At 48.4% G+C, this 23,686-nt stretch overlaps 1 protein-coding gene across 1 annotated transcript in view; it reads right to left on the bottom strand.

Moving 5' to 3' along the window:
* Nucleotides 1-23,686, bottom strand: part of DIAPH3 (diaphanous related formin 3) — a 2,291,797-nt gene that overhangs the window by 892,732 nt on the left and 1,375,379 nt on the right. The gene's annotated exons all lie outside the window — the stretch shown is intronic.

Genomic DNA, 23,686 nt, shown 5'->3' with positions numbered 1-23,686 from the left:
TTCGATTACTTTAAGTGCTGGGGTGGTATGCCTAGATGCCACACCCTAAGAGTTCTACATACAAGTACGACTTTTTAAACTTGCCAATTGAATTCACTTTTCTCCATACATTAGCAGTTCCACACCTAAAAGAATTGTAGGCCCAAAATCTTTTAACATGGGTTCCTATGTAAGAAAATGGTTATCGGTTTTGGAGGTAAGTACTCAACTCACGAGGGGTGAACTTTGGGGGTTAGGACCAAGGTTCCCCAAGGTCTAGGAGGGCACTCAAGCCGCACCACCAGCGGCACAAGGGCGGCCAGGTGCAGAGTGCAGGGGCCCATTGTTAGCCAATGGGGCAAGGAGGCCTTCGGTTAGGGTCTGCTGACGAGCAGACACTCGGTTGTGGGAGCCAAGCTACCAGAGTTAAGGTCAGCACTGCAGGGGCCAACGACAGGAGCTGGACCACCAACGGCACTCAGGCGGCTGGGTGCTAAATGGACGTTGGGGACCACGTGCTTTCCAATAGAGACCTTTGGTTTTGGGAAGATGCTGCAGACTCGGGCAGGAAGACTTCCTGAAGGTGACCACCAGCTGGAGAGGTAAGTTGGGACCTTGGCGGATGCCTGGACACCGTTGGTTGGGCCACCCAAGGCCATGTGCGACGGTGTAGGGGTGTCATCTGGCGTCTGGTTTTTCTTACCAGTTCCAGTCACGCTGGGGTATCCTTAAGGTTGAGGCTGCAAGCGTCATCGGGAGTCTTGAGGGAGGTCGGGGATCACCAGATCCCGGGTCAGGATTGCTGTGGAGACCTCCTGGGGGTGTTGGGCGACTCTACATCGGGCCATGGACGTAGGGTGCAGAGTGGTGCAGAATCACGGAGTCGACTAAATCCAGATTCTTGAGGCGAGTCTTTGGTTGAGCAAATCTGGTGCTCACGGGAGACTGAGTCTGTGGGAAGGTCGCAGGGCAGGTGCTCCGGGATCTGAAGGTTGCTGGCTGCTGGGCTCGCCGGGGTCTTTGCTGTAGGGAGTTCATAGATGGGACAGGCTGGTAGGGCTGAGACCAAGGCAGTTGGAGACCTCTTCTTCTTCCTGGGTCAGCACGACTCTTTAGTCCTCCTTTCTTCCTTGAATCTGAGGAGGTAAGGTTCAGGGTCGCTCCTAAATACTAACTTTAGGGATGTTAAAGGGGTGTGCAGGTTGGGACCAATGGGTCTCTTCCTTGGGGTGGGTACACCCCCTATTATGCCACACTCCATAGGGAGGGGGCATGTGTTTTTCCTAATTGGCTGAGTCCCCTCATCTTCAAGATGGAGGTCACTGAGATGTGTGCTTCACCTCGCCTCCCACACCTGAGGGGGGAGGTTGGCAAAGGCGGGCACCTCTCTTTCTAGCTTGGTTTCCCGCCAATTCTCCCTCCCAAACTAGGGGCCAGAACCGGTGGGAGGTAGCTGCTGGGGGTAGCAAAAAAGGCAGTGACAGCGTCAAAAAGGCAGCAGGCCTTTGTAGCTTCCCTTTTGTGGACCCAGCCGATCCTGGGGAGGAGGCATGACACCTCTGCCAAGGATGGGCTTTGTTGGGGGCGTGGCCGACCGATCAGCGAAATGGCCGCTTCCTAAGCGAGCTACGCCGGCTATAACAGTTATCCTTCATTAATCCTGAATTGATTCTAGCACATACATCAAATCGGCACGAATACCTAGCGGAAGGCAGAGGGAACCGGCGGCCGCGATTTGAGACTAGTGGTGGGCAAACTTTGGAAGTTATACGCTCCGGTTTAGTCACCAAGACGCGGGGCTGGAGATTGCGGCTGAAGCTGGAGCCTTGCGTCTGCCTCCTACTCTAGACCGAGGCTGAGAGGGTCGCAGATCGGCTCGAAATGCACCGCAGCTCCGGATAACACGAAACAAAGAGCAGACACGAAACATAAGGTCAGCGGCTAAATAATTTGCAGAGTGTACCGGACATGGGCAATTATAAACTTGTAAATCAGGAGCGAGTAAAGTTGAATGAGCCGCCATTTTAGATTGGGGTGGTCTAGACAGCACGGTGTCGGGCTCACCGGTCTGCAATAAATTGCCACGATGAGACACTAATATATCAAGATACTCGATGAGGCGGCCAGAAAGAACTCTCACTATATCCAAGTGAAGCGCTTAGATAATTTGCTGGTTGGAGTGAGGGATTACAGTGCCGAAATACATGCTGCGAAATGTCCTGGTCGCCTTGACTCAAGATGGCGGCCCCCAGGATAAGACTACGGTCAGAGTTCTGCTGCCGGACACTAGTGGATGAGGCTTTCTTGGGGGCACTGGAAGACACGCTGCACCCACTTATACAGGGCGTGCTCGCAGGTGGGCTCACACTTTGCCCGATTTAACTTGAGGCACATTGGCTCTCCAGACTGTCTGCTGGGCCCACAAACACCGCCCACTCGTGAACCTGGGTTGCGCCTGTTCCTTGGTTGCGCTGGCCTACTGTCCCTCACGCGCTGAAGCATTACTTGACGGGCTGCTGTGGTAGAGGCGCCCTGCACTGTGACTCATTCTATGCCAACACCTGCCTGCTCATGCCGCACTGTGAGACGCCCAGCCCACACACCGCTACCTGGACGGACCGATTCATCCTGAGACCTACACCAGGCCTCTGGAGAGCGAAAACTTCTTACGCGCAGCGGGGTGCGGGAGCAGTGCCCCACCAAGTCCAGGAAGATGGGTAAAGGAGATCCTCACCAGCCCCGCCTGGCCTTCGAACAAAAGCGTCAGGGTAAGCAACCTGAGCCGGACCCTGCGGCTGCGGGGGGGACATCGCCAGAGGGGGACCAGGATATAGATGTCAAGTCATTGATGCTCGAGGTGCGCTCTAGCATGAGAAATATAGACACGAAACTGGATGTCATGACAAAACAGCTGGACTCAGTGAGATCCCAAGACAGCACGCATGAAACAAGATTGGACTGCCTAGAAAATCGTACCACAGATTGCTGTGAATTCCAACATGACACGAAGGTGCAAATGTCCAAAATGGAAAAACAGATAGAAGAGCTGCACTCCAAAGCCGATGATTTGGAAGCACGTTCTAGAAGATGCAACGTGCGCATCACAGGGATTCCAGAAACCACCGCAATGGGAAAGATGGAAGTCTTCGTCGCGGACCTACTGCATGAGTTGTTCGACCCCAACCTGTCGCCTGTGTTCACAGTTGAACGTGCACATAGGGCGCTAGGGAAAAAACCGCCAGTCGGATCAACACCACGACCCATCCTGGTGAAACTGCTCAATTACCAAGACAGAGATCTGATACGGAGGCTTGCGAGAGAGAAAGGGAAAATAACACACAAAGGTAACAACATATCGTTTCACCCTGACTTTACACCGCTGGTACAGGCTGCCCGAAAATAATTTTTGCCGGCTAAACGCCTACTGTTCCAGGCAGAAATTCCATATTCCCTTCAATACTCTGCAAAATTGAGAGTCGTGCATGAAGGCACCACCCACTTCTTTAATGATGCTCACTCTGCCCTTAAATTTGCGAAACATATATGCGGTTCCAGGTCAAAGACAAAAACTGCATCTGCAGGCGGTACGGAGGGACGCTTGAGTGATAATGACTGACATATAAAGGTACATGTATATGCTACTTTGAATGTGATGTTCTTTCCTCCAAGGTGCCACTGCTTCTAACTATGCCTTCGCTAGCTTCAGGGTTCCGGATTGTTGGTGCCAAAGATCTAACTTATAAAAACATAGCCACCCTGTGCTAGCAGGGGTGTATGCTCGAGAGGCCTCGCCCCGAGGGGTATCTCCCATGGTTCACCTGTTTAGCTGTTCATACGCTACACGCGTTATGGGTGGGGATTTGACACAACCTGATTGGGGGGTTGGTGTGGGTGGGGGGAGGTTCAGGGTACTGGGTTGTTTGGCAAAATGTCAGTGCTACGATAACTGGTTCTGCCCTTCTGATACGCAAGATGTTATTGCGGGCTGGCAGGCATGCAAGTATCACATTTTGGATGTGGGTGGATCGGGGTGACAAAGGTATTAACATGGAACATCCGTGGAGTGCATGACAGCAGAAAGGTGAGGCTGATGCATGGATACCTGCAACGGCATGGAATTGATATATGCTTTTTGCAGGAGACACATCTAAACTCCACACCATCACCTAAACTTAGGCATTCCAGATGGGGACCCATATACTCAGCTATCTACTCAAATTATGCCCGAGGGGTAGCGATCGTAGTGAAAAAGGGGCTAGAATGGAGGGAACACGAGATGATCAGTGATACGGAAGAAAGATATATAGTGCTGCATGAGACACTCATGAGTAAACCGGTAGTACTGGTGGCCATGTACGGCCCAAATGTAGACGATCCGGAGTTCTTCAGAAGAGTCTGGGCTCAGATAACGTTGATGGATTACCAAACCATTACCTGGGGAGGGGATTTTAATGTGGTGTTGAATGATGCGATGGATCGTAAGGGCTCTCCCAGACCGCTACACCCGCACGCCAATGCAGCTCTAAAAGACATAATTAAGGAAGGCTCACTGATAGATATCTGGAGGGCACGACACACACATGACAGAGAGGGAACTTGCTTGTCGAGTCACCATGCCGCCTGGTAAAGGTTGGATTTCTGGCTGGTTTCCCAAGATGTGGCTGCATGGACGGTTCATGTGGGTGGCCTGGCCCGCTCACTGTCCGATCATGCCCCTTGCCTGCTAGAGCTGGACATCCCGGGCGCCCCCACTCGTGGCTTCACTTGGCGACTGCCGCCACATGCACTGCTGGATGCGGCCTTCACTGAAGAGATCAGACAAGACATCACTAACTACTTTGAAAACAATGCTGGATCTGTTTCTAAAGATTCTGTCCTTTGGGATGTATTTAAAGTGGTCATTAGGGGGCAGTGCATAGCCTGTCAGGCAGGTTTTCCTAAAACTGTCAGCGTTGCCCTGGACAATCTGGAAAAAGAAATTAAGGACTTAAAAAAGTCATTATGCGATAACCCCACCCCTGTACTGGCAACACAGATTAACGCTAAATTGTTAGATTTTACTGAAGAAGCACAAAGTAAACTCAATTTTTTGGACAGGCAGGCGGAGACGCGTCGCTATAGGGAGGGGGATAGGCCAAGTAGAACTCTGGCTAAACTCATTGACACTGCACCAACACCTACATACGTACATACATACCATTGTTAACCCGGACGGGGATGCGATTATAGGACAAGAAGAGATCTTAAAAGCATTTACTACATTCTATTCCAACCTATATGGCTCCACCCATGTGCAAGCACAAGACCTACTAAAGTCATACTTAGACTCCATTGCTCTGGTGTGGTTCAACAATGTTCACTGCAGGTTTATGGACCTTCCAGTCACTGTCCAAGATATTGCTGAGACTATCAAGGGTCTGCCATTGAACAAGGCTCCGGGCCCTGACGGACTCACCACGGCATTCTATAAGACATATGTTGACGAGCTTGCACCGCGACTCCATGCGGTCTTTGCCAAAGCCCAGGAGGAGAGGATCTTGCCGGAATCAATGAGAGAGGCGCTCTTTGTTACGCTTCAGAAGCCGGGCATGGATGGGCAATCGCTGGACTCTTACAGGCCGTTGTCCCTTATTAATGTCGACGTGAAAATATATGCGAAAATTATAGCAGACCGCTTACAACCGATGCTCCCGCTGGTTGCCCTCCCGGACCAATCAGGGTTCATACCAGGCCGTGCAACCTCACACAACCTATGAACAATTTTCTCAGTATTACATTATCTCCATCCTGATGTGAGGGCTGCAGTGGTATTCTTGGATGCCACAAAAGCCTTTGATTCTCTAGAGTGGCCATATTTGTTTCAGATCCTTGAACGTATGGGGTTTAGCCCGTTATTTATAATGCAGATACGTTTGCTTTACACCGCACCTAAGGCCAAAGTACGAGTTAATGGCCTAATATCCGAACCATTTGAGACCTCCCGTGGCACTAGGCAAGGCTGCCCTTTATCTCCGCTTTTATTTGCCATTGCAATGGAGCCACTGGCAGCCAGGATTATACAACATCACACAGCAAGAGGTATCGGATTTAGCACCCGTAGTTTACTGATCTCGCTATATGCGGATGACGTAACTCTGTATGTTTCAAACCCGGCTGAAAATTTGAATCCTCTGTTGCGCAAATTTGTGAAATTTGGAGGGTTGTCGGGTGTCTCCATCAACTGGGCCAAATCGGTTATCTTTCCCTTAACTGATAACACCCCGAGGTGCATTCTGAGTTCCCTCTACGCTGGGAGGCAAACAAAGTTAAATATTTGGGTGTTTGGATCAGCCGCAACATCCAGGACGTCTGGACTCTAAACTTTGGCAGAGCGGTGAACTGGCTTGAGGGCAAAGTGGCTATTTGGGCGAAATTACCACTATCTATTGCAGGTGGGATCGCACTTGCCAAGATGGTAGTCTTGCCAAAGTTTCTATATCTTTTTGTAAACATCCCGATCCCACTGACGAAACACTTTTTCACCTGTTTACGTTCACATCTGCTGACACTAGTCTGGGCAGGGAGACAGGCTAGAGTGTCCTGGGCGCTGTTGACACTGCCTCTAAGACAGGGGGGATGGGTGCGCCTGACATGCATCTAAATGCGCTATGTACAGAGGCCCAGTTCGTACATTTCTGGGCCTACTCCACCCCATATCAGCCACATGTGGCTGTGGAGACTGACTCGGTGGCCCCGTTGCCCCTTAGTGTTGCCCTGTACCAAAGAACTCCGAGGCTGTCGACAGACATAGATTCCGCTAATATGCTGCGTTGGGCATGGCGAGAGTTACAAAAGCGCGCTGCTCTCCCCCTCCTGTATGCGCCGGCGATCCCTCAGACAAAACCTGATGCTCCGGTGCCTAGAGGAAAGCGGAGGAGACATCTCCTTGACAGGAACGGTATTGCACACATTTGCAGATTTGTATCCCAATGGCCAGTTCCGTGATCTCCAGGTTGTGGAAGATGGATCTGGCCCATCCTTTAAAGACAAATTCATGTATCACAAATTAAAATCATCTTGCAGAGAGTTCAGGGATAACTTTCCAGATGAACCTCCACAACTACACGCCTTACAAAACGTTCTAGCAAGAGCATCCCCCAAGAAGTTGATATCTCGTTTATACAATTTTATGCAGGAACAAGCTCCTCTTGTAACACCTCTATGCAAGTATGGAACACAGAACTTGACCCGCCCCTAACTGAAGAACAATGGTCCTTTTGTTGTAGACAGCTGCTGGAACTCTCCCCCAACTACAAACTCCGGTTGATCCATTTCAAATTCTTGCATAGATTTTATCGCACCCCTGCGACTCTCTATCGAATGGGTTTATGAGAAGACGACAAATGCTGGAAGTGTGGTACAGAGGGAGCCTCCTTTATACATGTGGCTTGGAGCTGCCCGTCCCTCTTTACATACCGGGCCGACATATTTGATGCTATTAACCAAATTATGGGCAGAACGGATGGTCCTTCCCCATTGCTGGGACTCCTGGGGTGGGTGGCAGATACGGAGCCTAAACGTCGTAAGTTACATGCACTATTACTTCTATATGCTAGACGCCAAGTGGCTATTCGCTGGGGTCGTGGTACCCCACCTAAATTTGTTGACTGGCTGTCAGATTTGACGTATGGACATACCCAACTTGGTACATATTGGGAATTGATGCCAACTGCCTCCCGTCCGCGTGACATCTGGGAGCTGTTCCTGCAATGGATGCGCAATAGATCAGATTCTACGACTCCAGAACCAAATGTCCCCACATAGAAAGTTATAAATGCTGAGAAGACATGTGCTGATTTGACCGTGCGGACTCAACTACCAAATCTTTTTACCTGCTTGTTTAAATGTTTAATGTGATGTGTACATTATCTGCGTTCTCCTGGCGCTGGCTCTGCCTGGCTGCTGTGTATCCAGACCCTTTGCATGCGCCACCATCTGTTTGTATATGATATGTTTGTCACAAGCCACACTTGCCCTGTGAACTGTGCCCTGTGGGCATTATGAACCATGATGTTGCTATACCCATTATATTTACCAGATTTACATCTCTATCGTATTGACTGTTGCTAGTTTGTTGTGAGGTTTAGTACGAAAATCACATATCCTTTCACAATTTATGGCAGTTGTAACTGATCTGACTATTATCTAAAACGCATATATTGCTTCCTATAATCACTGCTATGTATTGTATCCTAAGTCTTCTAATAAACAAAGTTTAAAAAAAGGATGAGCTTTGTTTCTGGACCCAGAGAGCGAAGGCTCTATACCCAGGGGTCCAGAAACCTGTCTGGTAGTGGCACTTGGTGGGCGGCCATTCAGGAACCACACCAGAGCTGGTCGGTTTTCAGGGGTCATCTCTAAGATGCCCTCTGAGTGCTTTTTACATTAAATTCCACACTAGCATCAGTGTGGGTTTAATGTGCGGAGACGTTTACTACCAAACTTCCAAGTTTTTAGTAAAGCCCTTATGGAGCTGTGGAGTTTGTAATGACCAACTCCCAGACCATATACTCTTTATGGCTTTACTACACGTGCAATGTCTAAGAATGGACTTAGACACTGTAGGGGTACAGGGCTTGTGCCACTGTACCCTCACCTTAGGGCTAGTGCACCCTGCTAGATGGGTGGCTTACCTGGACCTTAGCCAGTGGATTGCAGGCATGGCACACAGGGATTCGTGCTATGTCGACTCTTCACTTTTCTCTGCACCAAAACACGCAGCCGGCAGTGTGTGTGTCTCCTAAGGTGCAGGTCCTCTAATTGTGGCACAAGAGGTGTAGCAGCCCTTAGAGGGCTTCCATGGTCACAATGCCCTTAGTACCCATGGTACCTTTTATAAGGAGCTTACCTGTGGCCAGGGATGTGCCAATTGTGGGTATAATGGTACAGTCTTGGAAAAGAACACAGGTCCTGGGAACCTGGTGAACGATGACCCAGGGTACATCAAGTCAGGGTGTATCTGATGTCAGTCAGAAAGTGGGGGGTAACCATGTAAAAAGGGGCACTTTTCTACGCAGCTCCTCCTCTGTAGGTAGGGTAGGGTGAGAAAGCATGCCAGTATCTGGGATAGTGTCCAGTCGACTGGCCTCCGCCAAGTCCTCACACCAGTCCATGGTGGAATCATAGGACTGGTATTCTTCGGGGTCCAGCAACCCCTCCCAATCCTCCCAAAGTTCTAACCCACAGGCATAGAGCTCAGGATGTGGCCTGGAATGCATAGCCGGAGTAGGCGTTAGACGGCGTACATGTGTGTGGGAGTCAGTGCTTAGCATGTATTCGGTGTGAATTGACCAGCTCGGAGTGTCCGACCAAGGAATGCATTCCCCTATATACAAGTGTCGTTTCCAATGTTGGTACCCATAGAACATAGCTTCTCATCTCACTCTCAACAGCTCATGTCGTGGTCAGTGTAAAATGAAACACCCTGGTAACTTAATAACTGGTGTCTCCCCATTTTGCTTTCTAAAAAATTTAAATTCCTATCCGACTTTCTAGAACTTCATATTCAGCCCTTCAGAAGAACTTGTCCCGAGTAAATGACAACATTCAATACTTAAAAGATAAATGTTCAGGCATTGAAACTCCAATAATCTATAATTTAACTAACTCGGCATAGAAAGGCAAACATATCTACAAAAAAGCACAACTCGAAAGAAAAATGTCAATCAAAATGGCAAAGCAGGCGAGAGTGCATGGTTTTAAATCATTTTCAAAGTTTCAAAAACATCTTTAAAGGGAACAAAATGCTCTGTAAGCAAACTATCTCACCGAGGAAAAACACTCTGAAGTTTGGTTCATGACAGCGTCAGGACGTCTCCTGGTTTCTTTCCAAGTGCATTTATTTTCTTGTATGCCCAGTGCCACGACACAGATCTAGAAATAATTTGCACTGTGTACTGGCACCTCTATGCGCTGAAGCACATCACTTGTTTAATGAAATGTTGAGAACAGTGTCAATCTCTTCAATCTATGGAGTGCCAACCGTAGCATTGTACTGGTCCTAAACGTGTAGGGCAGAGCACTGAAGGCCATAATCAGAATTCAATCAATCAATCAATGCATTTATATAGCGCACTACTCACCCAGAGGGTCTCAAGGCGCTTGGGGAGGGGGGGTCCGCTACTGCTCGAACAGCCAGGTCTTGAGCTGCTTCCTGAAGGCGAGGTGGTCTTGGGTCAGGCGGAGGTGGGTCGGGAGGGAGTTCCAAGTCTTGGCGGCCAGGTAGGAGAAGGACCTTCCTCCTGTGGTGGCTCTTCGGATGCGGGAGACGGCGGTGAGGGCGTGGCTTGTCGATCGAAGCTGGCGTGTGGGAGTGTAGAAGTTGAGGCGGCTGTTGAGGTATCGTGGGCCTTGGTTGTGTAGGACTGTGTGTGCGTGGGTGAGGAGACGGAAGGTGATTCTCTTGTTGACCGGGAGCCAGTGCAGGTCTCTCAGGTGTCCGGAAATGTGGCTGTGTCGGGGGATGTCGAGGATGAGTCTTGCTGCGGCGTTCTGCATCCGCTGGAGTCTCTTCTGGAGTTTGGCAGTGGTTCCGGCGTAGAGGGAGTTGCCGTAGTCCAGTTGGCTGGTGACGAGGGCCTGGGTGACCGTCTTCCTGGTCTCGGTGGAGATCCACCGGAAGATCTTACGTAGCATGCGCAGGATGTTGAAGCACGACGAGGAGACGGCGTTGACTTGTCTGGTCATGGAGAGGGAGGAGTCCAGGATGAAGCCCAGGTTGCGTGTGTGGTCTGTTGGTTTGGGTGCGCTGCCCAGGGCGGGGGGCCACCAGGAGTCGTCCCAGGCGGAGGGTGAAGAGCCCTGGATGAGGACTTCTGTCTTGTCTGAGTTCAGTTTCAGGCAGCTGTTCATCATCCACTCGGCTACGTCTGTCAACCCTTCGTTTAGGTTGGCTCCGGCGGTGGCGGGGTCATTGGTGAGGGAGAGGATCAGCTGGGTGTCGTCGGCGTAAGAGATGATGTTGAGGTTGTGATGGCGTGCAATGGCCGCAAGGGGGCTCATGTAGACTTTGAAGAGGGTGGGGCTGAGTGATGATCCTTGTGGTACGCCGCAGATGACTTCGGTGGTCTCGGATCTGAACGGAGGGAGGCGGACTCTCTGTGTCCTTCCGGCGAGGAAGGAGATGATCCATTCTAGTGCCTTCTCTTGGATTCCGACGTTGCTGAGGCGCTGCACTAGGGTGCAGTGGCAGACCGTGTCGAACGACGTGGAGAGGTCCAGGAGGATGAGGGCCGCAGTTTCCCCGCTGTCGAGCAGGGCTTGGATGTCGTCGGTGGCTGCGATGAGGGCGGTCTCGGTGCTGTGGTTGGCCCGGAAGCCAGACTGCGAGAGGTCGAGGGATCCGTTCATCTCGAGGAAGGCGGCCAGCTGCTTGTTGTCGGTCTTCTCGATGACTTTGGCCGGAAACGGGAGGAGCGAGATGGGGCGGTAGTTTTTGAGTTCGGTGGGGTCCGCTGATGGTTTCTTCAGTAGAGCGCTGAGTTCGGCGTGCTTCCAGCTCTCCGGGAAGGTAGCGGTGTCGAAGGAGGTGTTGATGATGTCCCGCAGGTGGGGTGCGATGACAGCGTCGGCCTTGTTGAAGACGTGGTGAGGGCAGGGGTCGGTTGGAGATCCGGAGTGGATGGAGTTCATCGTGCGTCGGGTTTCTTCGGTGTTGATCGGGGTCCAGGCGCGGATGGTGGTGGTGGGGGGGGGTGCAGGTGCGGCCGTGGGGTGCGTTGGCTGTGTGATGAAGCTGTTGTGTATCTTTGCGATCTTGTTGTGGAAGTAGGAGGCGAGGGAGTTGCAGAGGTCTTGTGATGGGGTGATGTCGTTGTTTCCGGCGTTGAGGTTGGAGAGCTCTTTGACGATGTTGAAGAGTTCCTTGCTGTTGTGTGCGTTGTTGTCCAGTCGTTCCTTGAATGCGGTTTTCTTGGTGGTGTGGATCAGTTGGTGGTGTTTTCCAGTAGCGAGCTTGAGGGTGGTCATGTTGTCTGGTGTTGGGTCTCTGCGCCAGGCTCTCGAGGGCTCGGCAGTTCTTCTTGGAGCTCTTGAGTTCGTCGGTGAACCAAGGTGCTTTCTTACTGCCGGGTCTGCTAGGTGGGGTCCTCAGGGGGGCGAGGTCGTCTGCACAGTTGCTGATCCACTTCGTGAGATTGTTGGCGGCCTGGCTGGGGTTCGCTGAGCTGGCGGGGGGGGGGGGGGGGGGGTCCTGGCTCAGGGATGCGGCGAGAATTCATATACACACTCTGTAGTTTGAGCAGTTGAAGTGCCTCAGCAGTTTATTACTATGGACATGCATTTATGAATGCTTCACAATATCTAATCAGTGTTTCAATAGATCACATATCTTTTTGTAGTAACTTTCAATGCATTTCAAGCTTCTGGCTTTTCCTCAAGAGGGGTTTCAATTTTTCATACATCGCTTAATTCTGTGAAAAAGGCAATGAATAGTCAAGTATGCATGAACGGAGAAGCTGACGTCAGGAAAGAGTTGGCTCAATGGCCTATGACTCGTATGGGTCACACCTTCTATCCAACCCTTGTGGCTGGTATCAGTAAACACAGACTGGCCCAAAGAAAATGTCAACTCGCGTCTTAAAGAAGTGCTCCTTGTCAGTGCAATCAAAATGGGTAACAAATACAGTGGCAGCAGGATGGCTCTAACCCATCCCACAAGATCATGCCTGGAAATGAGCAATTTTGTCCTGGAGTCTTCTTCACTTTCAGTAACAATTCTACCTATTGTGGCAAAGGGGAATAGGACTTCCAGGGAATTCGGTGACATGTACAGACTGGCACGCTGTGACTGAATAGAACACCACATTTTGGTCCTGTCTTTAAGAAGATCAAGAATTTCATCAAAGACTTTCAAACTGGACCAACCTATTGGGACTGAGTGCGGGAGAGGGGGTATTTAAACACAAGATTTAACAATATGACTTACTCGGCAATTATACTTTATAATCAAAACACAACAAAGCGCCAAAGGAGATTTTAAGACCTGCTAGGGTTGACTCCCCTATTAAGACTATATTAAACACAACAAAAAACTAGGTCTACACCAAACAGAACAAAAGAAGCCTAGTAATGGTGCAGTGTTCCTTTTAAAGGATGGTTTCCTTCACTCATCAAAGGTGGCATGCTTCATTATAGGGTAACCTCACACTGTGAAGCTTAGTCACGGTGGTGGCTACAATCTCCCTCGCTAAGAAGGAGGAGCTCAGTGATGTTTTGAGAAGAGGTATAGTAAATACCTCAGGTGAGCTAGGTGTGATGAGATCAGCAGAGCAAATCAAAACATTAGCATTAGCGATGGCTCATCGCGATGGAACATGGGGACACTAAACAGTGGTGACACAAAACAGTGTTCCAACAATGTTAAGTGAAAAAGGGAGATTGCAGCGCTGGAGAAGAGATAAAGCCCAACCCAAAGGGCCGGGAATTCTCATAAAGGCATGCAATTTAGTGCACGCTGTATGTATGGTCAATAAAAACAATGTACAGTTTATCACCATTCCTTTGGAATGAAGTAGGAGAGCTCTTGCTCAATAGATTGTGATCCCATGAACATAGTATTATACAACTATAGGGAATGTAATCACTGGCAGCACCGAACTGTGCTCCTACCTTGTTATGTGCAATAATTGTGCTGATAGCCACGCCAGGGGAAAGGCTTAACCCAAAGCAAGCAGTCAGGGGTCTTTATGAAGGCATCCAATTGGTGCAAATGAAAGCCAGCTGTGGCCGTGCCTTCGCACATCATGTGTGTCCAATCGCAAACGTTTAAATGGTTAGCACGCACGTGACTGGGGTGGTGCTGGCAAATGTGTTTCTTTTGCTTATGGCACTGCCCATGACTAAGCAGATGAAAATATTCCACCCACATGTGCACCATAGCGAAAATCCGCCAGTGACCCCATTAGTAGTCAGAGATCTGAGCTACGCACTTTGAAAGTCAGCGTTAAAAACAGTACCCAGGCAGGGCTGGGAAATGTGGTTCTTATGCTTATGGCATTAGCCGTGATCGTAGGTGGGTGAATTTCTATCACGTTTGCGGTATGGTGAAATATGGCAATGCCCCAGTTATAAATCAAAACTAAAGAAAATGCTTTTACACATTAAGATATTAAATGTTACGGAAATGTAGTCCCTCATCTGTATGGGCATTTTTTCATTCTGTCATACAAGACTCCGGGTAACGTTAACTTAAGTGATGGACTTTTGAATCCTAGCACAGGGACTCACCAATAAAGAAATTTGCATGCCATGGAGCTAGTTTTAGCTATCATATTCATATTTTGAATTGCTCTGCTGCCCTCATCACACCTTGCAAATGTAAGGTATTTGCTATACCTCTTCTCAAAACATCCCTGAGCTCCTCGCTCTCAGAGAGGGGGTTGTAGCCTGAACCGTGAGTAGGCTTCACAGTGCGAGGAGGTTACCCTTTGATGAAGCATGCCACTTTTGGTGGATGAGGGAGACCATCCTTTAAAACTGACCCTCCGCCATTACTAGGCTTCTTGTGTTCAGTTTGGTGTAGACCCGGGGTGGGGGGTTCTTGTTGCGGTTTGTATGTATACTTCATACATGCTGCAAATGTATCATGGAGGAATTTAACTTTGGGTTTACACACCAAATGGAAACCAAAGTAGCGCCTTGAGAAGAGGGAACTACATCTCAAACTGATTCTTCTTCTCAAGAGTAGACAATCAGAGTGACATAATATTGATATCTACTACCATTAGGACTCACGGTATAACCTATTCAGTCAGTTCTTTCTATACGGCACTGCAACACCCTAGTGATAATTCTGCACGTAGAATAACACAGGAATCTTATTTATGAGACTGACAGGCTACAGGCAATGCAGTTTGGGCACAACTTGGTAGAAGAGGATTGCTGTGACTGGGCATGAATGAAAAAAAGGTACTTTAAACATGAAACATTTATTTTGATGCTCACCTATAGATAAACATTGCCTAATTCATTAAGATTTTGGTATGACTTACTCGTGGTTTACTCTTCAATACCAGAAGTAAGCTAGGAATACAGCGGTCTCATTCCTAAAGAATAATTTATTTACCATCTGTAACGCCTCATTTGGTAGAGACAGGATATAGCACAAATTCCTCATCACTGGATCAAGAAATGTTTTACAGCAGTACCTGTGTGTGTCAGTAGAGGGCATTGAGGGACTCCGTAGAGACGTCCTACAGATTTGACGTTGCTTGAGTCTATATAAAAGCCCTGCCAGATACACTGACATCAGTTTCTTCTATGACAAAATTTTGCGGCAACAATGTGGAGCCACTTAAGCAAACTGCCTATGGAAACAGTGTTCCAAAAAAGACTTTTCTTTGTGTCAAACACGGAGTGCAAAGAAAGGGATCAGATGCTAAGAAAGGGATCTTATAGGTAACAGGACCAGCAATTCGCAGAGATGGGAGGATGGGTGAGTTGTTAAGGAATCTGATGCTATATCCATTATCAGACAAAATGTTACTGAAGGGAAGTAACTTGTTCATCTGATAGAGACATCTAGCTGCAGATTTCATCTTAGAATTAGATACCCAAACATCATAATCCATGGAGAAGGGCCTACAAACTGATCTCCTAAACTATCTCTGAATAGGATTAGCTGGCCTGCAATAAAATGAAGTGACCGTGCTGTCTTAAGAATATAGGTGAGGCAAAGAAGATTTTTCCACCAGAAGGACTGTAGGAAGCCTGCAAGGAGCTTAAGAACGCAAGACCATGAGAAGCATGTGGAAAACATTACCCACAGCAGAGGGATAGGAAACTGTTGAAGAAAACACTTCATAGAAACAATACTATGTAGCCCCTCCAAAGGTATTCAACCCATAAATGGACAATGCTAAAGAACCAAGGACAACAACCCATACCACTGAATTAGAGGTCCAGATCCTGGTCATGGAAACTAGTATGTGAACTAACCCTGCCCTATAAAACACAGAGAATAGGGGGAGGGAGAGAGGGGGGGGGAGAGGGAGAGAGGAAGAGAGGGAGAGAGAGAAAGAGAGATATGTCAGTTGGAGAAAACCCTCCTAGAGAAAAGGTAATCCTACAGGACTATGTAATGTAGAACCCCAGAAGAGAAAAGAAAAAGAACGACCAAGTTAAGGTTGAACTAGAGCACCAAGAAAGGAGTAGTTACGAAAGCAGATACGAACGCCATAGGGAAGAAGTTCAGCACAAACTTACTTGCAATTTATAACTGTATATACATGAACACATACATACATATACATACACACACGCGCATCTACACACACACACACACACACATCTACACACACACACACACACACACACACACACATCTACACACACATCTACACACACACATCTACACACACACATCTACACACACACACACACACACATCTACACACACACACACACACACACACACACACACACACACATCTACACACACACACACATCTACACACACACACACACATCTACACACACCCACACACACACACCCACACACCCACACACCCCCACACATCTACACACACACACACATCTACACACACACACACACACACATCTACACACACACACACACACACACACACATCTACACACACACACACACACATCTACACACACACACACACATCTACACACACACACACATCTACACACACACACACACATCTACACACACATCTACACACACACACACCTACACACACACACACATCTACACACACACACACATCTACACACACACACACACACACACACACACATCTACACACACACACACCTACACACACACACACACACCTACACACACACACACACACCTACACACACACACACATCTACACACACACACACACACACATCTACACACACACACACCTACACACACACCTACACACACACACACCTACACACACACACACACACACCTACACACACACACACATCTACACACACACACACATCTACACACACACACACATCTACACACACACACACACACACCCACACACCTACACACACACACACACACACATCTACACACACACACACACACATCTACACACACACACCTACACACACACACACACACACACCTACACACACACACACACACACATCTACACACACACACACACACATCTACACACACACACCTACACACACACACACACACACCTACACACACACACACACACACATCTACACACACACACACACACACACATCTACACACACACACACACACCCACACACACATCTACACACACCCACACACACACCTACACACACCCACACACACATCTACACACACCCACACACACATCTACACACCCACACACACATCTACACACCCACACATCTACACACCCACACATCTACACACCCACACATCTACACACACACACACACACACACACACACACACACACACACACACACACACACCCACCCACCCACCCACCCACCCACCCACATCAGAATACTCCTGAAGAATTATTCTCCCCGTCGGGGAATCAAACCAGTTTAAGAACGAGGAACACCCAAAGAATAAAGGTATCCATCGAAGGATTGATATATATATATATATATATATATATATATATACAAACATTGTAGGAAGCTAGCTCTCTTTATACTATACCAGAAAGAGGTAGCGTGCAGAGAGTCAAGTGGATCCCCAGAAGCTTTACAGAGGCTAAAGTAGATAATCCTTATGCTCTCTTTTGTTGTAGTGTGGGCAAGATCTTAGACTTTGCAGAGGGCAGTGTTAAGCATTTATTGTACACAGTGGCAATAAATGAGACACGCTCAATCAATAATCCAAGACCTATTAGTAAAAATAATACTTGGTAACATTTATTTTGCAAACCACAGAACTTGGTCTTCGGTAAATACGTTTTGCAATAGAAATACGTTTCAATATCGAAATTGGGTGCCCAATGTTTAGCAATGGAGAAAGGCAAAATCGGAAAAGGGCCCAAAGCTCAGGCCGGGAGGCCTGTCTAAGTAAAGCAACAGCTGGAGAGTTAAGTTGCGATGCTCGCACACCTTTGGTCTGCTTCACTATGGCCCAAGGCCAACAGGTGCAGGGGTGTCTTTTGATGTGAGAAACGGATTACCAGAGCACGTCGCGGTTAACGGAGTCTCTGTGCAGAGGCTGCAGGCAACGTCAAGGAGTCCGGGAGGGGTCAAAACACAATGGACTCTGCCTCTGGAGTGATGGGGAACCTCATTGGGGGACGAGTGGGCCACTTGGACTCTGGCTGGAGGCATCGGGAGCAGAGGTGGAACCGAAGCAGGGTTTTGAGGTTCTTCAGGTCATGAAGGCCTTGCTTGAAGTTTCTTTCTGGTGAACTGATCCGCTGTTCTTGGGAGATAGTGATCTTTGTACAAGGCAGGCAGTTCTCCCAAGGTTTTAGAGGTCGCTGGGCTGCAGGACGAGTCGTCTTTTGGCGCAGGTGCGTCGAGAGCTGCAGACAGGCCGCTAGGGCTGCGGTCAAATCAATAGTTCTCTGCAGTCTTTTATGCAGGTGCGACTCAGTGGTGTTCGGCCTTTCTTAGGTAGTCAGGAACAGAAGTTCAGGGTCTGGGGATGATGCCTAAATACTGGATTTAGGGATGCTACAAAGGAGTGACAGGCAGTGGTCAATGGGCCTCTTACCTGGGGTGTCCACACCCTTTATTATGTCCACCTCCTGTGGAAGGGGGACAGAAGCTCTAGCCCTGAATGGATAAGTCCCATCACCTTTAAGATGGGGGATACTGAAAAGTGCACTTCACGTTCCCTCCAGCCAGGAACTGAGGGGTAGAGTTGGCACCGGGGAAGGCACCTCTTATTCTTGCTGAGTTTTCCCACATGCTCTCCGACCAATAGGGATGAGGACAGGAAAGAGGGCCTTCTCCTAACAGGAGAGGCTGGAATTGCGTTACAAAGGCGGCAAGGCCTTTGAAGCTCCCCGGCAAAGATGGCTCTTCCTGACCAAGAGGAGGTGTGAACATCTCCAACCAGGTAAGGCATTGTTCTCGACCTCTGAGCAAGCATGCACTCACCCCATACGGTCAGAACACTGTCTGGTAGTAGCAGGCTGGATTAGGCCAGTTGGTGATCACACTAAGGGTTGGTATGGTTTAGGCGACGCCTCTAAGCGATCCTCTGAGTGCAATTTGTAATAAATCTGTCACTGGAGTCAGTGCATGTTTGTTATGACAAAATGTTTGGTATCAATCATCTCATACTTCAGTGAAGCTGTCATGGAGCTGGGAAAATTGAAATGGTGAGTGTCTAACCCATGTACTTACTAGGGTTCCCAGGTCATTTGCAATATCCAGGAATAGACAAGGGGGAGGCCGGGGCAGACGCCGGCTGAGGGCACAATCTACGTCGGAGGCGGCAGGGGTGTCGTCACTGGATTCGGCGCCGGAGGTGTCACAAGGTCAACCAGCGCCGATCCGGATCCAGGCTTGGATCCTTGGGTCTCTGCGGCACCAGAGCCAAAGCTGCCGGCATCAGAGGCCTAGCACCCCCAGCTGAGTCCACGGGGCCAGCGGGTGCGTCGGAGGAGTCGGGCTGCCCGAAGATGGAGTGCAAGACTTCGAAGCTGGGCAGGGGTCGCTCCGGCTCCCGGAAAGGGAGGAAAGGCCGGAGTCAACTCAACAGGCTCCGCGGGAGGAGCCTGCTGACTACCTTCCGGTTCCCACGTTGCGTAGGCAAACGACGAGGAGAACGCTAAGAGCGACGATGCTTCTTCGCCTTCTTCTTTGCTTCGACTTACCCGAAAACTTCGATGACGGGTTGTGGTGGAGGATCCGCGACCAGTACAGCGACCTTCCTTTCGACCGAGACCTCGAAAGGCGCGGAGCGGACTGCTGGGCCTCGAGAAGCTTTCAGGACCGCTCCCGCAAAGACTTCGGGTTCATGGCCCGAAATCGGAGCACGACTTGGGGTCGTGGTCATGCTCCAGGCACCATAGGCACATGAGGTGCGGGTCCGTGACCAACATTAATTTGTCTTTAATCATAAGGGGGAAGGGAGAAAGAAGCTATGATCCATTCAGCTTCCAATTAAGGTACAAAGATCAAAATGAAGGGGGGGAAATGGATCACTTGTACCTACATAACCAGAGCCGGCGACGAAGATAGTGAGGACACCCAATCGGACCCGCAAGGCCGAAGGCGTTCCGGCCGGGCCTGATGGGCCAAAAAGGCAGGGCATGGCTGACAGAAAGTCCTGTAGCCGGGCCAGAGGCACTGACGGACCCGAGAAGGGCAGGAAGGCTGTCGGTAACTGCACAGGCTACTCCGGAGTCGCGGGGTTTCAAAACCCACACCCTCAGTCATGGCACGCGACAGGCTAGGGGAAGGCGAAGACGCTCCTTTGACTTCTTGTACTTAGTCTTACCTGACTCAGAGTGCGAAGACTTAGACAAACGATGCAGTCAGTCCCTTGACCTCCCACGGGACCAGGACCTTGAACGGCTCGGCGCCGACAGCCGGGCCTCCAGCAACTTTTGGGACAACTCCTGCAAAGTTTTCGGAGCCTTGGCCCAGCATTCGGGGCATGATCGGAGTCGTGGCCGCGCCCCAGGCAGTAGAGACACTCATGTCACAGATATTGTGCTGGGACAAGGCACGCAAGACTTAAACAGGGCATCCCTATACACCAGGAGTCAAAGACCCCAATAACAAGGACAAAAGTCCCAATCATAACTCAGTCAAAAAGCGACTGGAGGTACCGCTCTCTCCGGATCTGCGCTTGCTGGTGCGGAAAAAGAAAGAACTGACGTCAGCTGGTGTGGGCGCATCTAAGTAGCTCCAGCGAAGTCATCTCAGCGACTACGCAAGCCACGTACGCGGAGCAGCACGATAACGCCTACCGACGCGCAGGGGTACTGCTGATGAAAACTTTCTGGATCCAGTCTGCCGCCTGGGGGTAATTCTAAGGTAAGGAATCTTTTCACTAAAGTGTTTCTTCCAGATATTATTTCAACATCCTCTTTAGGGTGCAATGGTTTATTTAGAGAGGGATGTTGAAGAAGTTTAAAAACAGCGGGTGTGCGTATGTGGATCGTGTTACTAAACCCAGCGCACTATTATAGTCAATATGAAGGTCGATATGTTTCAGCCCCATTATACCCAGCCAGTTCTAGGGGGCTTTCAATCAGGCCCAGTGAAAGTGAACAAATAGTGTCAATTTTAACCTCACTTTACATTGAGCACTTATATTTTGGGTCTCTTGACACTACTGCAATACCAGTGGTTCACCTCCAGGTGGAGGTCTGCATACTGAAAAATAAACCCCATGATGATGCCGTCACGTTACGAATAGGCGGAGAACCAAGATATACCGCCCTTCCACCTACGTACGTCTATGAGGGTTTTTTTTATAAAAGGCACCACTAATGACCCTGGTTATGTAGGTACAAGTGATTCATTCCCCCCCTTCATTTTGATCTTTCAACAATAATTTGTGGCAGGAGTCACAAGCCTTGAAGCAGATTCGATGTGAAATCCCTCCATGCACCAGGAGTCGATTGACTCAAAAAAGGTGTCGACAAAAGTCGCAAAAACAGAGTATAAAAGTGACTCGAGGTACCGGCCTCTCTGGATCTGAGCTGGCTGGCTCAGAAAAAGAAATAACTGACATCAGTGCGCGAGGGAGGCATCCAAGTAGATACCACAATGTCATTCCGGCGACCACGACGCCAATGACGAACATGGAGTCGACCAACACCACCTATCAACGCGCAGGGGTACTGCTGAAGAAAAAATTCTCCGGATTCAGTCCAACGCCTGGGGGTAATCCTAAGGTGAGGAATCCATAACTAATGGTCTCTTTCAGATAAAGCCGTCACAATCCTCATCCAGACATAGATATAATATACCTATTGTGATAATTATTGCAAAATGACAGGTAAAGTTATAATCTTTCTAACATGACTATGGTAGGAAGGGATCAGAAAGTAGCCCTGGTCCTCCTCCTAACATACACATATTTCAGGACTTTTATCCTTTACACAAAGTAGAAAACACTTAAGCCGGTACTAGAAGTCTTTCTGCTGTAGGCATAATGGTTTTCGAGTAAGTCTGTGGCAGGGGTGGACTGTCTCACTCCCCCTCTCACAACAGACATATTAAAAGGATTATGGCAGTTTACACGGTCTACACTACCTAATGGCACCACTAGAAGCACTGTGTGGCATTGGGCTCCCCATCCATCGTTTAGCACTGTATCTTTTCCTCACTAGGTTTGCAGAACAAAAATACTATACAGACTAAAACAAGAGCTGAAATTACACCGTGGATGTTGCTTTTTCACGCAGCAATACATAAAAAAAAAAAGGATGAAATGCAGTGGTGCCGTGGTGCCTCACCCCCCCCCCCCCCCCCACCACTTAATTCTTATATAAATATGTGTAAGGCTTGTAGAGCAATGTATGCAGAATATTTGGCTGTCGCAAAAACAAACCCCACAAATATTAGAGTCAAAACTTTACCCCCCCCCCATGGACTGCTTCCCAGACATAAATCAGTTCTGAGTTGTGCTCAATGGCTATTGAATACAAAGCTGTGCTCTCAGTGTTGCAGGGTGACAAAACTTCCAATACCAGAAAAAAAACACTCTTCTTGGCAATGCAGAGACAACATTTACTAACTGTTGAGCCAGGGAGAATCATACTATGGACTGCACCTCAGCCCTGCTCAAGCTACCTCTGGGATTTTTTCTTTGAATGCCTATTTGCAGACAGGTCTTTTTATACAAATCAATACAATACTTTATTACACACAGTATATATAATAGTTGACTTGCAAGTGACAGATGTAAGATGAGAAAAACACTCAAAGACATGTGACCTCGTAACCCTGAATTCCTGAACTGAAAAATTACACATTCTTCAATATACTTCTGACAAAGCTAAATGATTGAGCATTCTTTGGCCTATGAATCGTGTGTGTTTCATGGTAGATACAATTTACTTGAAGTGTGTGCTGGCAGCATTGTATGCTTGAGACCTTCAGGTGATCAGAACTTAATTTCTTCTCTGCATCCATTGTTTAATCAAATGCCTGTGTGCTCTAGGCTAATTCTATTATGAACCCATTGTCTAATCAGGCCACAATCTATTTGTAGGCAGAGTGTGTGCCAGGTACTTGAATGCTGACGTCTTAAAGGCTTTCAACTCTGTTAGACATGACTTGGCCTTTAACTGATAACCCTTTCAAGTTTCGCATTCCACTACATTCTTGAATGAAGTTTTCACCTTGCTCATGTCAGTGTTGGACTAGGGCCTAAAATGTTTTTTAACCATGAACAGCTGTGTGATTTCTGCTTGGGTGTTTAATGTTGAGTGCAGTTTTCATGTTTCATATTTTCTACAGCAAGTTCATTTTTTATATTTACTACAACATCAGTGATTTCTATGATCACTTCAAACACCAAAAAATCTGAGATCAAAAGTAATTGTACAGAAAAACGAGTACCACTGGTATTGCAATGAATTAAACTCCGTAGTTGTGTAATAATTGCAAAAAGCCATAGGCGAACTAATATAACTTCATATAAAAGGATATAGTGGGTATGCAGTGCTTCATAAATGCAGTTCCATCAATGTTTCAACTACGCTAATAAAACAAACACTGGGTCTATGTATCTAGTACAGAGATGAGA

Source organism: Lissotriton vulgaris, chromosome 8 (genome assembly GCF_964263255.1).
Source record: "Lissotriton vulgaris chromosome 8, aLisVul1.2, whole genome shotgun sequence".
NCBI classification, from domain to species: Eukaryota; Metazoa; Chordata; class Amphibia; order Caudata; family Salamandridae; genus Lissotriton; species Lissotriton vulgaris.
Note: the sequence above shows the minus strand (reverse complement) of the source record. Positions and strands in the feature narration are given on the sequence as shown.